Source organism: Squalius cephalus (assembly GCF_949319135.1).
Source record: "Squalius cephalus genome assembly, chromosome: 5".
Lineage (NCBI taxonomy): Eukaryota > Metazoa > Chordata > Actinopteri > Cypriniformes > Leuciscidae > Squalius > Squalius cephalus.
Window position 1 is genome coordinate 32,694,124 of NC_137126.1, and position 15,334 is coordinate 32,709,457.

Consider the following 15,334-nt stretch of genomic DNA (forward strand, 5'->3'; position numbering starts at 1 on the left):
CTGCTTTGTTACCAGTTATCTGCGTGCTTCCTCAGGGATGAAGCTCCACATTTGCGGCTATCCAACACGAAAATGTTTGCAGCAAAGCCTTTCACAATATTTTCTTCAGATAACTCCAAATTTCTCCCACACACTAGACTTGATTTTTGATGACGTATTGTCGACAACTTTACAATCTCCACTAGCTATTCTTTTCTTCAACTCCTCAGCATCCATCTTGACGACTGCAAGCAGAACGCGCGCGCGCGGTTGTGATGCATTTTTAAAAGTGGAAGTAGCCTTGGTAACGTTATAGATCCTGGGAGGGCGTGGCGCGTCGGCACAAATAAACTGATGTGGATTTTAAATTATTTTATCAACTTGAAATACAGGCATATTTTTGTAGATGTGTTCCTAAAAATATGCATATATTTTTACGTCTGTCATGTTGGATCCATAGATAAACAAACTGCTTCGGTGTGTCGCATATACTTCGTCATCGTCTTCCTGCTCCCTCCCTATAATAATGATAATACTAATAATAATAATTCACACACACAAACAATAAGTTAATATAGACGGAGTTGATTATAATACACTAGTTAATTGGAACCCAGAATTTATTTATTTATTTATTTGCCATTTAGTTATATAACGCAGTTATTAGTATTGTAACGCAAGGTATCATTAAATGTAAATTGAATTTTTCAAAAATAAAATAAAAAACTTATAATAGGCTACTTCTTGCACATGAATGGGTCATACAACTACACAATGAGTTTAAGATTCATGATTTAATATTAATGGTATTTTAAATGATGTTATATGTTTTAATTCTAGACGTTTATTTAAATGCTGCGTGACTTTGAAGTGTTTTAATCCGCGTGCGCGTGAACATTCGAGTCGCATTCAAACCTGATTCAAACACTGGAGCGAGCGCGCTGCGCGAGAGCAGATGGAAACGAGGAAACGTCATCATCATCAACTGACAAACAGCAGAACTCCGGTCTCTCGCTGTTGTTTTCACTGCTTTCAGGTGAGTTTAGTCAACAAATTCACACAAATAATACATACAAACGTCCCTGACACCTTTATTGCGTGTAATTGACAAGCTTCCGTTGAATATTTTCTTTATAGAAATGGCTTTGTGTCTTCAAAAAAGTCCGTTAGCATCTCAACCATTTTCACTTAACGTTACGTTAAGCTAAGGCTAACTAACGTTATAGACTGGAGCTCTTGTTTATGAAAGTTTGGGGTTTTAACCACTTCTTTTTTTGTACATAACAGTTTTTGATAGTTTTGTTTTGCTGGTAATTTGGATGGGTGATTCGAAGTAAGCTAATTTATTTAACCTAAAAGAATGCACTGTACTGTTAATCAGTGACGTCACTTACAAATAGTGATGAAAAAAAAGTTATTTCAGGAGCAACAGAAAAAAAAAAACCCCTCTATTGATTAATCATGATACTAATTTCATATGCATTTATTTCACAATACATTATCTTAAGAATTTTATATATATATATATATATATATATATATATAATATATATAAATAAAATAAGTTCTGCTCTAGCTTGTAAATGTTCTATTGTAAATTCTATGTAACATTGTTGGCTCTGTGACAAATTGCATGTTATGTTCTAATCTAGATCATCATGCTGAAGGCCTGCTGCACCCCCTGTCCAAGAGAATCTCCACGGCTATGAACCATATGACTAGTTAAGCAAAACCACCTCAAACATAGTGCACTAACTGTTCAAAGGTTTGGGGTCTGTAAGATTTATGCTTTTGAAAGAAGTCTCACATTTTAAAATCATTAACCCCAGGTTTTTTCAGTGAGATTGTCCTTGAGAAGCATGTAAGCTAAATAATCAGATAAATAATAGGCGACAAATATAATGTTATAATGGTCGTAGTTATAATAATTAATTTAACTATTATGATAACAGGATATCATGGTTATTGGTATATTTTATTTTATTTCTCTAGGTCTGGTTTGAATTATGTTGGCCAATGAGACAGACACCATACTGTCCAACTCAGGGGTATTTATTTTGTATGCATTTTTTTACTGATAAATATTGAAATTCTTTTTACTTTTAAATGCTAAATGTGGTTCAGGCACGCAAGTTATTTTTCACAGATATCTGGCCAGCTTAAGTATGAGTATACTCATAGCTCATACTCTTAGCCTTTAAAATGTTTGAATTTATATCCCCAATGCAATATAAGGGGGTAAAGATATCATTAGAGTTCTTAAACTTGTGGCTATGCTCTTGTTATCAGATGAAATAATCCCTAGCGTTTGGCCCTGTGATTCTTCAGGACAAGACCTTGATGCCATCCACACTCAGTAGATGAAGAAGGTGAGTTTCACAATAGCTGCCACTATCACAAATCAAGAGACCGAACACAACAGGCTTTCATCCATATGAACACACCCATATGTAGGCATGGGTACTGAAACAATACTCATACTTATATTCACTTAAACACAGTTTATGTCTTAAAGGTATAGTGGAGGATCTTTCCGAATTTTAGATAAGAACCGCCCTCTCCACTTTTTGAAAAAATGCACATGCGCAACACTCTACCTGCTCCCGAGAGGGAATGCCTATAAACGTGTGCGAGGTTCTCCTCGTGCACGCTCTGTTTACAAGTTGCTGTCGGCATCGCTCATACAAGATTACTTTCCAAAAGAAGATTTGCACTTTTTCTCCAAATAGCATGCCAAACTTTACCTGTCGAGTAGAAACCTTGCGACTGAGGCATCAGTGGGAAGCCCAACCTGTGTTTTCAGCGCACGCCATCGTGTGAAACAATCTCCCAAAAACACTCTGATCTTGTTTCTCTCTTCTGAGGCCTTTCTCTTCTTCTCATACAGTTCGTACAAACTTTTTCTCTTGAGAACCTCAAACATTTTCAAACGACCCGGTGAAACGGCGAGCTTCAATGAATGGCGTTAACCGTAGCTCACTAGTCACCACACATAAACACCTGAAAGTGCGCATGCGCAGAAAGCGAAAACTAAGGGACGAGCACGTAAACATATCACCAGAATGATTGACAATTAGGAGGACCAATAGTATAGATGATCCATCCGGAAGAAAAAAATCCTCCACTATACCTTTAAGTTTAAGCTTGTTGAATAATATGTCAAAAGAAATGCAATGGTCAGGATTATTGAGGGCCTTTTTCTATGACAGCAGACACATGAGATAATGCCTGAAGTGAGTCAGTGAAGGAGAAGATCAAGCCTCTGGAGGAGGACATGCAGTTTACACTTCGGGAGAAAGACAAAGATGAGCTCCAGGGCAGATTCAGCAATCATTATAAAGGTGAGTTCAGTGTTCCCATGCTTAAGTGAAACTGTTTAATAAAGCAGATACATTGTGTTATTTAAAGTGATGATTTTACTTGTTTTATTATTAAAAGGTAATATTAAAGGTTAAAAATTACCCACGGAAATAGACCTGCACGATATTGCAAAAAACTGATATTGCAATATTGAATTTTTTCTGCATAATGCAGTATAAAAAAACTATTTCTATAAAATATAACTATCTATAACTATAAAAAATGTAACAAAGATGTAAATTAAAAATATTCCACGTAAGTCTAATTTAGGTACAGAAATTGAGTAATCAACTGTAAAATAACATGGCATAGTCTTTACATAGCCTGACTTCACAGAGGCCTGCAATATCACTACCACAGATAGGTATGAATGATAAAACAATATGTTCATGGCTTTAATGCATCCCATAACATGCGTGTTTATTACAGTGTGTCAGGATGTGTGTGTCTTGCACCTGTTTTATGAAGACACCGTTTTATGAGGACATCATAAGTACATGCTCCTGATGTTTAACTTGACTAGAGAATCTCAGTGTGTTGTGTTAGTTTGACAGAATCCTGGTCTATGAGGACACTAGTTTTACCGGGACACATATAATGGAATATTAGGATCGATACTGATAACCCATAATTCACAGCTCATTGTGGCTAATACCAATATCGTAAATTATTTGTGCTTGTTAGATTAAATATAATCATTGAAGAAGTTGGTAAAAATAGCAACCTCTGTTGAAATTGGCTTTCAATAAGTAATACTAAAATTAGTATTTATTTGTCTTTTATATTTTATGAGAATAATCAGATGAAACCTGAACAAGATAGAGCAACTCTAAAGGTATCTAAGAAGTTTATAATATAAATGTCTTACTGTGTTTCCCAACGTTTTGATTGTTAACAGCCTAGTGTCTTATTCTAATTGAATGTATTGATAATTGAATATTTTGAAATGAAAGATGGAGCATAGGCCTACATTTAATAAAATTCGGTTATTAAGGAAATGTAATTTTGCCAAAAGAAGAATTTCTTTTAATTTAAATAAATGTTAACTTTAAAGCAGCCTACTTCAGTGTGATATGTTACCATATTATCATGCTTAACACTGAGAATTGAATAATTGTAATGTGATGATCAAATGCAGATATCTAAATCAGAGAATATCATATTTTGGGCGGTTGGCGGGTGGAATATTTATTTTTAACAGCGGATTCGGGTGCACCAGATTAATTAATTTATCTTTAAAATGTAAAAAAAATGTGTTCATTTTTTGGTCAATTTTTGCCCGGGGAGGCATGCCCCCAGACCCCCCTAGAGGTACTGAGCTCCACCCTCAAAAATACTGTGGGAAATACAGTATATGATGGTTTACGAAAAATGCTAATTTAATTATCTTACTATTAAAATACATGATCAGGATTTTACCACCTCCGCCTCGTTTTGAGCCAGGAAAAAACCTGTTAATGTAATAGTAATGTTTTCTTATAATATCTTTGTACTTTTACATTTCATCATATCATTGGGTAACTGTTGAGCAGCTTTTTTTGCTCGAGACCCAGCTTTCTTTCCCATTCAATAGTGCTGCGGCTCTGCAGTTTGATACTATTATGGGCGTCTGTTTTTAAGAGCAAAAACGCCAACTTGACTAAATTTCGGGGTGCATCCCTAACCTGAACTATCTGTTTTATAATTTAAAACCTACACCTGGAGAAGGTTAAATAACAGATGACTGTAATGCTATGAACATTACATGACTAGTGGACAAAGTTCACAGCTGGCAAGATCTTGAATCTGCTCAAAGTACGCCCAAAGATGTTGGATGAATATATTTAAAAATATAATGTATGGATAATCTTATGCACTGGTAATGTGGTTTAAGAGGTACATTGTCCTAATGAATTCTCCTTCTTTTTGCAGGTCTAATCATTCAGCCCCAGTGAAGCCACACAATGTAAAAGAATAACTGTGAATCAAATAATAAAAATGTAATATTAATGTTTTGTGTCAGATGTTTATTTCCATCTGGGTTGAGTAAAAAAGCAGGTCTTAATACTGTATATCATTTTTATTTCAGGTGCATGTTCTTCATTCTTTGCTAAACAAAACCTGAGCTGTAAGCTATTGAAAAGTTGGTGTGCAGCTTATATCAGTTGTGTATAATTGTAATAATAATTCAAATTAATTAATTAAAAACTATAATTAATGTCCTAATTATTAACAGCTAAATGCATTAAACCTACAAATATTAACCAATACAAAACTGTAATGGAAACCATTAAATATGTGCAATTCAAGACCAATACAAATTTGTAATGAAACCATCAGAACCAATACAAAACTGTAATGGAAACCATTAAAATACATGACCAATACAAATTTGTAATGAAACCATCAGAACCAATACAAAACTGTAATGGAAACCATTAAAATACATGACCAATACAAATTTGTAATGAAACCATCAGAACCAATACAAAACTGTAATGGAAACCATTAAAATACATGACCAATACAAATTTGTAATGGAAACCCTTAAAACCAATAAATCCTAATGGAATATGGCCCAAAACACACTACGTAATGGACTCCACTTGGTAATGGTTTTAATGGTTAACGGCTGATGGTTTGTAATGGTTTTGTAGTGGAAACCATTAGCAATTCTGTAATGGTTTCTATTGTTTTTTTCAGCAGGGATGACGTCGCGTGTGCGCCTTCTGGGTTTGTAGTCTTTGTAATTACGTGTTTTCACAGTCTTATACCTCAGCAGTTTTACATCAAGCTGCAACTTTCTTGACTTTAAAATGTATCTTTTAAATTGACAAACATATGTGTAAATCAGGGCACAATTCAAACGAGATCAAAATATTTGTTGTCTCTCGCCATTGACTACCATACAATGTTTTTCCGAAATAAGGTCCCATGGTGGTCGACCGGAAGGGGAGGGACTTAGGCTCTCTATAAAGGCTAGATCATAGATATCATATAAAGGCTAGATGTCTCGTCCGCGCTGCTGGCCAATGGAGCTCGACATCCGCACACGACGGCCATCTTACGACAGGATGCTCGCTCACTCATAACATGGTGCATGTACTTTTAAATAACCATAACTTGCTCAATTTTCTACCGATTTTCAAACGGTTTGGTTTGTTATAAACGTCAGAGATGTAGCTATTATACTGCATACATATGAATAATTATGTTCAAAATGTTTAAGCATTCAGAATTATAGCCACGTTAATAACGTTTGTAAGAAACCAAACCGTTTGTAAATCTGTCCAGATTTCAGCGAGATAAGAGGATTTGTGTGCGTGCTGCTCACTCACCTTAATTCACAGAGTCCTGTCCTAAGATGGCCGCCGGTGATGCCGGAAGTGACTCCGCCTTAAGACATCTAGCCTTTATATGATATCTATGGGCTAGATGTCTCGTGCGCGCTGCTGGCCAATGGAGCTCGACATCCGCACACGGCGGCCATCTTACGACAGGATGCTCGCTCACTCATAACATGGTGCATGTACTTTTAAATAACCATAACTTGCTCAATTTTCTACCGATTTTCAAACGGTTTGGTTTGTTATAAACGTCAGAGATGTAGCTATTATACTGCATACATATGAATAATTATGTTCAAAATGTTTAAGCATTCAGAATTATAGCCACGTTAATAACGTTTGTAAGAAACCAAACCGTTTGTAAATCTGTCCAGATTTCAGCGAGATAAGAGGATTTGTGTGCGTGCTGCTCACTCACCTTAATTCACAGAGTCCTGTCCTAAGATGGCCGCCGGTGATGCCGGAAGTGACTCCGCCTTAAGACATCTAGCCTTTATATGATATCTATGGTCCAGACTACCTTGCAGCATACATGCCAACCCTCCCGATTTTTCCGGGAGACTCCCGAATTTCAAAGCCCCTCCCGAAAAGCTCCTGGACCGACCTTTCTCCCGAATTTCTCCCGATTTCCACCCGGACAACAATATTGCTACACCATCCGTCACTGGGCGCCTCTATGCGCCTTCAGACCAAACGCTTGCGCTCCCATGGCGTCTGTCGTTGCTATGCAACCAAACTGCGCTCTCCATGATGACGACGAAGAAGTATCAGCAAAGGCTTAGCCCTCGCATTAGCTTTACTACTAGATATATTCCTGGAGATGAGAAGGAAAAACCCGCCTGGAAAAACTAGCGCACGTTGCTTCCATTATGAGCGTGCTCACCGCGGCCGCGCGCCTACGGTTGAAATAACGACCTTGAGCGCGGAAAAGACGCGAAATGTGAACGGCCCCTAGTCTGAAATGAAAGGCAAGAACAGCTATTTATTTAGCTTTAGACTGTTACATGAAAATTTAAAAATGAAATGTCATAATTATAATGTTTTGAGAGTTTACCTATGTAATTGTTGCATTAGGCTATGAATTAATAAATGTTTATTGATAAGATCTAGCTATTTCATGTCTTTTCATTTACAGTAGCATGAACCACGAGTAGTCGAGTAACTCGAGTATTGTTTTGATAAGAAATCGACTAGCAGAAATCAGTAGTCGTGCAACCCCTAGTAGAGGAGAGTTGTTGTTGTTGTTGTTGTACAAATTAGGGTCTAACCTCCTGGAGAGAGGCCTTAAGGAATTGAATTTGTCAAATAAATTAATTACATTTTTCTTTGCGTTTGTGTGTGTGATATATATATGACGACATATATTCTACATGTTCGAATATATACATGTATATTCACCCCCCCCCCCCCCTCCCCCCCTCCCCCCCTTTGAATATCTCCCTAATTCTGAGGTCTCAAGGTTGGCAAGTATGCCTTGCAGCGTGAATAAAATCGCGCTGCTCAAGGCAGTATGGGGAAACCCAGGCTATTTCTTCTGACCGCCGGAGAACACCGGCGGAACCAACGCTAGCATAGTGCTCTATCTAGCGCTAGCGCTACCCACAGCAGTGACCGCGGCGGGCCAGAATTACACAAATGACATGGTTTACCTTTACTTTATTCAATGCAGAACTGTCTCGAGTTGTAGGCCTATCTTTAACTGGAAATGTCGATTAGACCATCGTAATAGCCTACAAATCCAAAATATGAATAATCCTCGAGCAGTGCTGCGATATGCGTGCGATACAGTTTTGTAACTCCATTGTGTTTGTTTTCAGAAATGATAACAGTCGTTTTATACTAGTGCTTATGCGATATCACGATTTTTGATGATCTTCTGCACCTTTTCTGAGCGCGGGGAAGCGCGCGCGCCACACGCGCACTGTTATACAGCGCCTGACAACCAGGCCTGGCGTCAAGGGGGGACTTAGCCCCACATACTTCATTTAGAAACAATTAAAATGCCTCGTTAATTTTAAAGACATAGCCTTATTATTAGCCTGTTTTTGGGGTGAGATTTATGCATATTCCTCCATGCACCCAGTATTGAAATTAATGTGCAATTTAGATTTAGTCAACCAGAAAAATCTTTTCTATGTCTATGGTAACTCTAATCAATACATTTACTATTTAATTAGTTATAAGTATCCAGTTATTTATATTTAATTTGTTGAGTTAACAATTAGTTCTGATTTAATAAAATAATAAACATGATTTTTTTTAGAGTCACTTGGCCTCATAAATTGTCCTTATGAAAGATGTCACACTGCAAGCTAATCCTTTTTGCCTCCCTTTAATTCGAATACATCCATGAACATATTGGGTAGTTTTGAAAAGTGCTTTGAATGTAGTCCGGCTTATACAGCCTCAACAAAAATGCGTTTCATACCAGAAATATAAAATGATTTACCTAACTATGAGATGGCAAGATGAGAGAGGGGGTAAAATCTTTGCGTGGCAGGTGGAGCTGCCACTCGACCAGTCATGGATATATGTTCCATTCAGACATTATAGCACATGTGACAGAAAATTACGTGATGTGATATAGGCATCTTACTTAAATATAGTGAACGGAGTCCATTATTCATGAATAAAAATTGTTCAGTCTTTAGAAAATACTTTGCAAGCCCAGTTTAAAAGAACATGTTATCATCTGCTTTGTGGCGAAATAATCAGGGCAGTGGATGATTCTGAATTAAATTGCTGTTTACTGACACTGTGATTTACTTTTTGTCCTTTTTTTTCCAAGTTTTTCAAGTAAGTCTTTAGTATATTAAGCCTCATCTGAGAATCTTAAAATATCTGTTTCTGATTCTGCACACCACATGCACTCACATACTTTTACTTGTATTCTAGATGCCTTGACTCAACGTCTTACAAACACCTATGACTTCGCTCAAGCTGTACAGAAGTGGCTGCGCTACGCCCCAGACCGAGCGGGAGGAGCTGGAAGACAGACGCTGCAGGACGTTAAAAGATAAAAAAAAAAAATAAATAAATAAAAAATGAAATGATACAATAAAAATGATTGTTTAATTTTTAAAGAATGCGTGGGGTGTCATTTGTGGTAGTCTAGGTTATAGCCTAAAGGTATAGTTTCTATTTTCTATAGCCCATCCTGGCTGTCGATAAAGCAGGATTATAGCCTAATAATAATGTTTTTAATATTATATTAAAATTTACAGACCTTCAGATTAAACCTGTGGTATACTAAAACACCATTGAAGTTTTGTTGATATGCTGGGATTTCAACATTGTTTCAATATCCATTGTAATCGAAATACCATTGAAATTCTGTTGATCTCTAGGTATGATTTAAACGTTGTTTCAATGATAATAGAGGGTGCAACATGATGAAGAATCAACATCAGAGTTCGACGTTGATTCAATGATTTTATCGTTGACAGCGGGATGTTGATTTAACATCGTTTCAATTACTATCTGGGATTACAAAGTTATTTATATTACAACACGCACACTACACTTTACAAATTATACTACATTACACACACCACACACGTGATTTGCGTGCTGGCACATTGGAAACCATGGAACTTTACTGGCTGGTATGGCTATCTTGCACAAGCACAAATAACAAACAAATCCTGTAAATTTGCGCAACTGCATAATCAAGGTCAGTGAGAGAGATTGTTTCTGCTTCTGTATCAAGTCTTCATGTCAGGTCCAGCCGGAGGACTTTGTCCACATCACAGACAATAGGCCTAATCTCTGCAGGCAAAGGGAAAATCCAGATCCAGCCTTGACAACATTCTCCACACCTCCGAGAGAGAGAGAGAGAGAGAGAGAGAGAGAGAGAGAGAGAGAGCCCGCCCGGCGCGCGCACTCTCACCCTCACCGCACTGTCGACCACAGAAGACCAATTTATTATTATTTTTCTATAGTAAAACTGTTAGCCTATATTCGTAAGGGTCTGTCTGTCATCTATCTATCTTTACTTATTTATTGTGTTATTCAGTTTATAATGACGTTTATAATAACTGCATCCAATTTCTAATTTTTGTCATTTTGTCATTTGATTAGTTGTGCCAGTTGTGCTCATATTTTTATTTTAAGGACTTAAATTATTTTTTTACATAATTGATATCGATTATTTAATTATATGCTACCAAATGTCATCTCTGGGGGAAAAAAAAGAGAGAAATGGGTTAGGCTACGGACATTCACTTAGCCAACTCTCTGTTAATAGACATGGGGGGATAATTCGAAGTCGAAGATAAATAATTCATAACTCTGAAACAACATCAAATCGTATTGATTCCAAATGCAACGGTATTTTGATTGCATATAATGGCAGACTGTCGCGCTAATCGCGAAGCAACTCATGACAAACTTAAATAAAGTAAAAAAATAACTATTTTCAACGTATACAACCCACCGTAATATGTTTAACAGTGTTTATTAAAACCGAAAGTAGCTATGTTTTGTGCTGTTTGTTTTCACGTCTCTGTATTTACTATACGATGCGCATCACGGGCGTGCACCAAACTGAAGATGCCAGGTGACGTAGCCAGGGGCGATTTCAGGATTTTATAAATGGGGGGGCACAGGGGGGACCAAGAACCAGTGAGGGGGGGCCCATGGGAAATCAGAAAATTCAACTGGAAAAACTTCTCCTAAAGTAGAACAGTCTTTTTTTTTTCAATTAATGATTATGCAGTCTTTACTTACATACATCATTGTTTATTCTTTCAAGCAGATATATTTATTTGTATGAATTAAATATAATTAATCTTTATTAAAGCTATTATTAAAGAGCAGTGAATGCTTTTCTCTTTTTATTTTGTTGTTTGAACAATATTAAGTGTACAGAAGGCATTAGGTTTATTAGTCACTGTCACTTTAAGACCGAGTGTGGAGATCCAATTGCACTGCTAATGCACATCCGATATTCTCACAACTGTACGTTCTGTAAAGACATAACCGACTGTGTTTACGTGAATACTCTCAAAAACGGACATGTTGTGTGTATTTGTCCATTCAGACGCGAAAGAGAGCTCAATTCAGTCCTTTGCGCGTAGCGCGCTTAGCTGTCTATGTGCAGGGCTGCACTCTTCGGGTCGCGTGTGTGTGTGTTCGCACATAAAAACATACCGAATAAAGCTCTCTTTCGCGTCGTCACTCTCATTCAGATCTGTCCATATGTCTGCCCTTTCTCCCAGACGTTTACATTTTTATAACGATTTGTGAGACATGCAGCATCAAGCGCATTCCAACTCGTGTGCCGCTGAGTAGATCAGCACGTTACAATTCAAATGTGCGCATCTACCACAAACGCAAATCAGTTCTGACTGGATCTCTTCCCCAATCGTCCCTCCCTAACATTTTCATCTATTTTTTATTCGTTGACGAAAATGTCAATACATTTTCGTCATAGTTGTCGTCATTTAAAACTGTTTTTGATATAGTTATCGTCTCGTGTTCGTCTGTGAAAAAATGTCGTTGACGAAAATAATGGCGAACTAATGGCATTGTCATGTTGACAGTAAATCTAGCCCAATGATGTTGGGGGGGCACCAGGGGGGGCCAATCATATTCCAGGGGGGGCCGGTGCCACCCCGTGCCCCCCCTCTAGACACGCCCCTGGACGTAGGCTCAACGTATCCATTAGGTAAGAGCTCGTTCACAATCTCATGAATAAATACAATACAACGAAGGTGTGCATCATCACATTAATAGTCATGAGAATGATTACAAACAGTTACGACAGGCAGTGTCAACGTGACACAACACCTTTATTTCATTTGAATTATTCATGATAGAGTGACGCAAGCACAACGCTGATCATACCTCATCAGCCATCATAAGCCAACGACACTGACGGAAGGGTATAACTTGCAGGAAACTGAATAGATAGATCACGAGTGTAATCTCCAAATCTATCCAAACATTGGCGAGAATATAGCATAATCTCTTGTTCTGTGTAGTAATATTAGGCTACAATTTATTTTAATAATTGTTGGTCTTATTCACAGATTTCACATTTGAATATCCATTGTAAAATGTCATTTTATGGCAGGAATTCTGTCTCATTTCAATTATTGATAATTCAAGCCACTCTTGTCTTAGATTATTATTATTATGACATACGCATGTGTGTATAATATAAATAATATAAATAAGGGGGGGGGGGGGTGTAATGTAGTATAATTTGTAAAGTGTAGTGTGCGTGTTGTAATATAAATAACTTTGTAAAATATATGTGTTTGTGTGTGTATGTAATATAATGTGCAAAGTGTAGTGTGTGTGTTGTAATATAAATAACTTTGTTATATATATATATATATATATATATATATATATATATATATATATATATATATATATATTAACTTCGAAAAACACAGCAAAACAATGCACTATCTCAGATTCATAAGGCTTAATGGTGTTATCAGAAGGGGCTCTCTAACAAATGCATAGAGGTTTCAAAAAGATGCTTTAGAAATATGGTATAAGTGTACATGAAAATACTGTTTGGAGAAATGTGTAATTATCCTTACACAATTTCTATTGTGATTGTGAAAATGGTCATGCCTTTCAGGGCTTGATTAGTTATAGTTAACTTAACTGTCTAAATAGGCCCATTTAAAATAATTATTATATGTAGTTGTATCCTATATTCTGAAAAGACATTGTTCAACATGTATTTTCACATTAAAAACGTCTTTTTACAAGCTTAATCTAATTAGGTTCTGTGTGTTTGAGCAAGAGCACCAAACCAGTAGGTGGTGCTAATGTCTAATAATTTACGTGTTAACACGCAATTTACGTGTTAACACGTCATTTACGTGTTAACATGTAATGACGTGTTAACACGTAAATTGCGTGTTTACGCGTAATTTGCGTGTTAACACGTAATTACGTGTTTACACGACAGTTTCACACGTTTTGGCCCTTTTGGCCTTCCATACAAGCCGGTCATTCGTTCCCTCGCGCGCTCTTTCTCTCCTCCTATTCATATCGAGGGTTCTCCTGTCTACACTGTCCGGTTATTAGATGTCCGCCGCCGGGGTCAAGGTCAACAGTTCCTTGTAGACTGGGAGGGTTATTAGCCTGACTTCGTCATACTCATATTCTAGTCAGAATGTGAGTCTGAGACTGCTCCATAGAGATTTGATTATGGGGCGTGTCTCAACCGAACCAGGAAAAAAAAAAAAACTCTGCACTCAATTGACCTTTCGCCGGCCCCTCCCCCAAAACGGCCATTGTCCAATCACACATCATAGCAACCGTTACTATGTGAGCAGGTCCGACAAACATTAGCAAGATGGTGAAGCGTGCGCCCACGGCGTTTGTAAATCGGACACTAGATACCCCGAGAGATTGTCTGGAGGAGTTGTGTTATTTCCATTCCCAAAGCCGAAAACACAAACAGTGTGGACGGCCCCACTCCCAGTTAAATGTGTCGAACATTACGAAGCATAAATACGTCTGCTGGCTGTGGTATCGATGGCTACTTAACGTTTTTTTTGTTTTGTTTTTCTGATCTGAAAAACTATCCTATCTGTAACTCAAAAAACATAATATTGTCTGAACCGCGAGTTTTATGATCCGTTGCCCCACTAATAAATATTATGGTCTCAACCGCGATTTTTGTGATCCGTTGCCCCCCTAATAAATATTATGGTAAGTGCATTATGAAAGACAATCAAGGAAAGTTATTTAGATGCAAATTAAGGCTATGTCTGGTTAAACAGTTATTGTGTGATTTCGTTTATTGTGCTTTGTCAACTTGAAGCATGAATTTAAGAAAGAAAATCATTTTTGGAAGAAAATGCACCACATACTTTTGTCAATGATATAAGTTATAGCTAAAAGATTGTAAAAGCTTTCAGTTCACCTGCCTAATTGTAGTTGAAAAGTCAAATTAAGCTTGATTAATGATATAGTGACTGATCAAATAAACTACAGCATCGGGAATATAACTCCCATGTGTTTTGCAGCATTTAAAATTTTAGTCAATGCGAAAAAACACACATAAGAAATTATTGCTGACAGCACTTTTATTTTCAGAGAGTTTTTTCTTTCACACAAAAACACAACAGTAAGTGTCTTACAATGCTTTTAAACACTTGATTCCTCGTTCTTTGTCATATCACAAATGATGTGTGAACACCGGTAAGCATTAGCCTCGATAGAGACGTAGATAGTAGTCGTGTCTCCTTCATTGCGTATTTTTATATTTTGAATAGCCTATATCCCTCCACTGCACTCTGTAACCCCTTTTGCCTCGATCTGGAGGATATCGCGGAGGTATTGCTCCAAAAATGGTCACTGACTATACCTCTTTCCGTCATGGCAATCTGTCGCGCTGGTCGTGTTTGACCATTTGTTTGTCGGACGTAGCAACAGTAACTAAGGGGGGCGGGGCTCGGCGAAAGGTCAATTGGATAGACCTACAACCAATCAGAGCAACGGAGTAAATGACGCATATTCTTCATTCATATTTTCAACCAACAAAATGTCGCGGCTCTCTGTTCCTCTTTTAAAATGAATGCGCTGTGGATATCTTCTATAACAGACGCGATGGCGGAATCTACACATGATGTTTCATAAACAAAGTTCGGGAGAAGCACGTACAAATAATCAATCCAATATCAACTTGTCATCAA

At 37.3% G+C, this 15,334-nt stretch overlaps 1 long non-coding RNA gene across 3 annotated transcripts; it reads left to right on the forward strand.

Annotated features, from left to right (window-relative positions):
• Positions 1-917: 917 nt before the first annotated feature.
• LOC307158940 lies at positions 918-5,328 on the forward strand. Of its 3 annotated transcripts, XR_013821312.1 has the most exons (6): positions 918-1,015; positions 1,632-1,700; positions 1,972-2,027; positions 2,308-2,348; positions 3,189-3,320; positions 5,251-5,328. It is a non-coding gene; the product is annotated as an uncharacterized lncRNA (long non-coding RNA). The 3 variants fall into 3 exon arrangements; XR_013821313.1 differs by lacking the exons at positions 918-1,015; positions 1,632-1,700; positions 1,972-2,027 and having other exon boundaries at positions 2,268-2,348; XR_013821314.1 differs by lacking the exons at positions 918-1,015; positions 1,632-1,700; positions 1,972-2,027; positions 5,251-5,328 and adding an exon at positions 4,133-4,176 and having other exon boundaries at positions 2,268-2,348; positions 3,189-3,329.
• Positions 5,329-15,334: the final 10,006 nt, after the last annotated feature.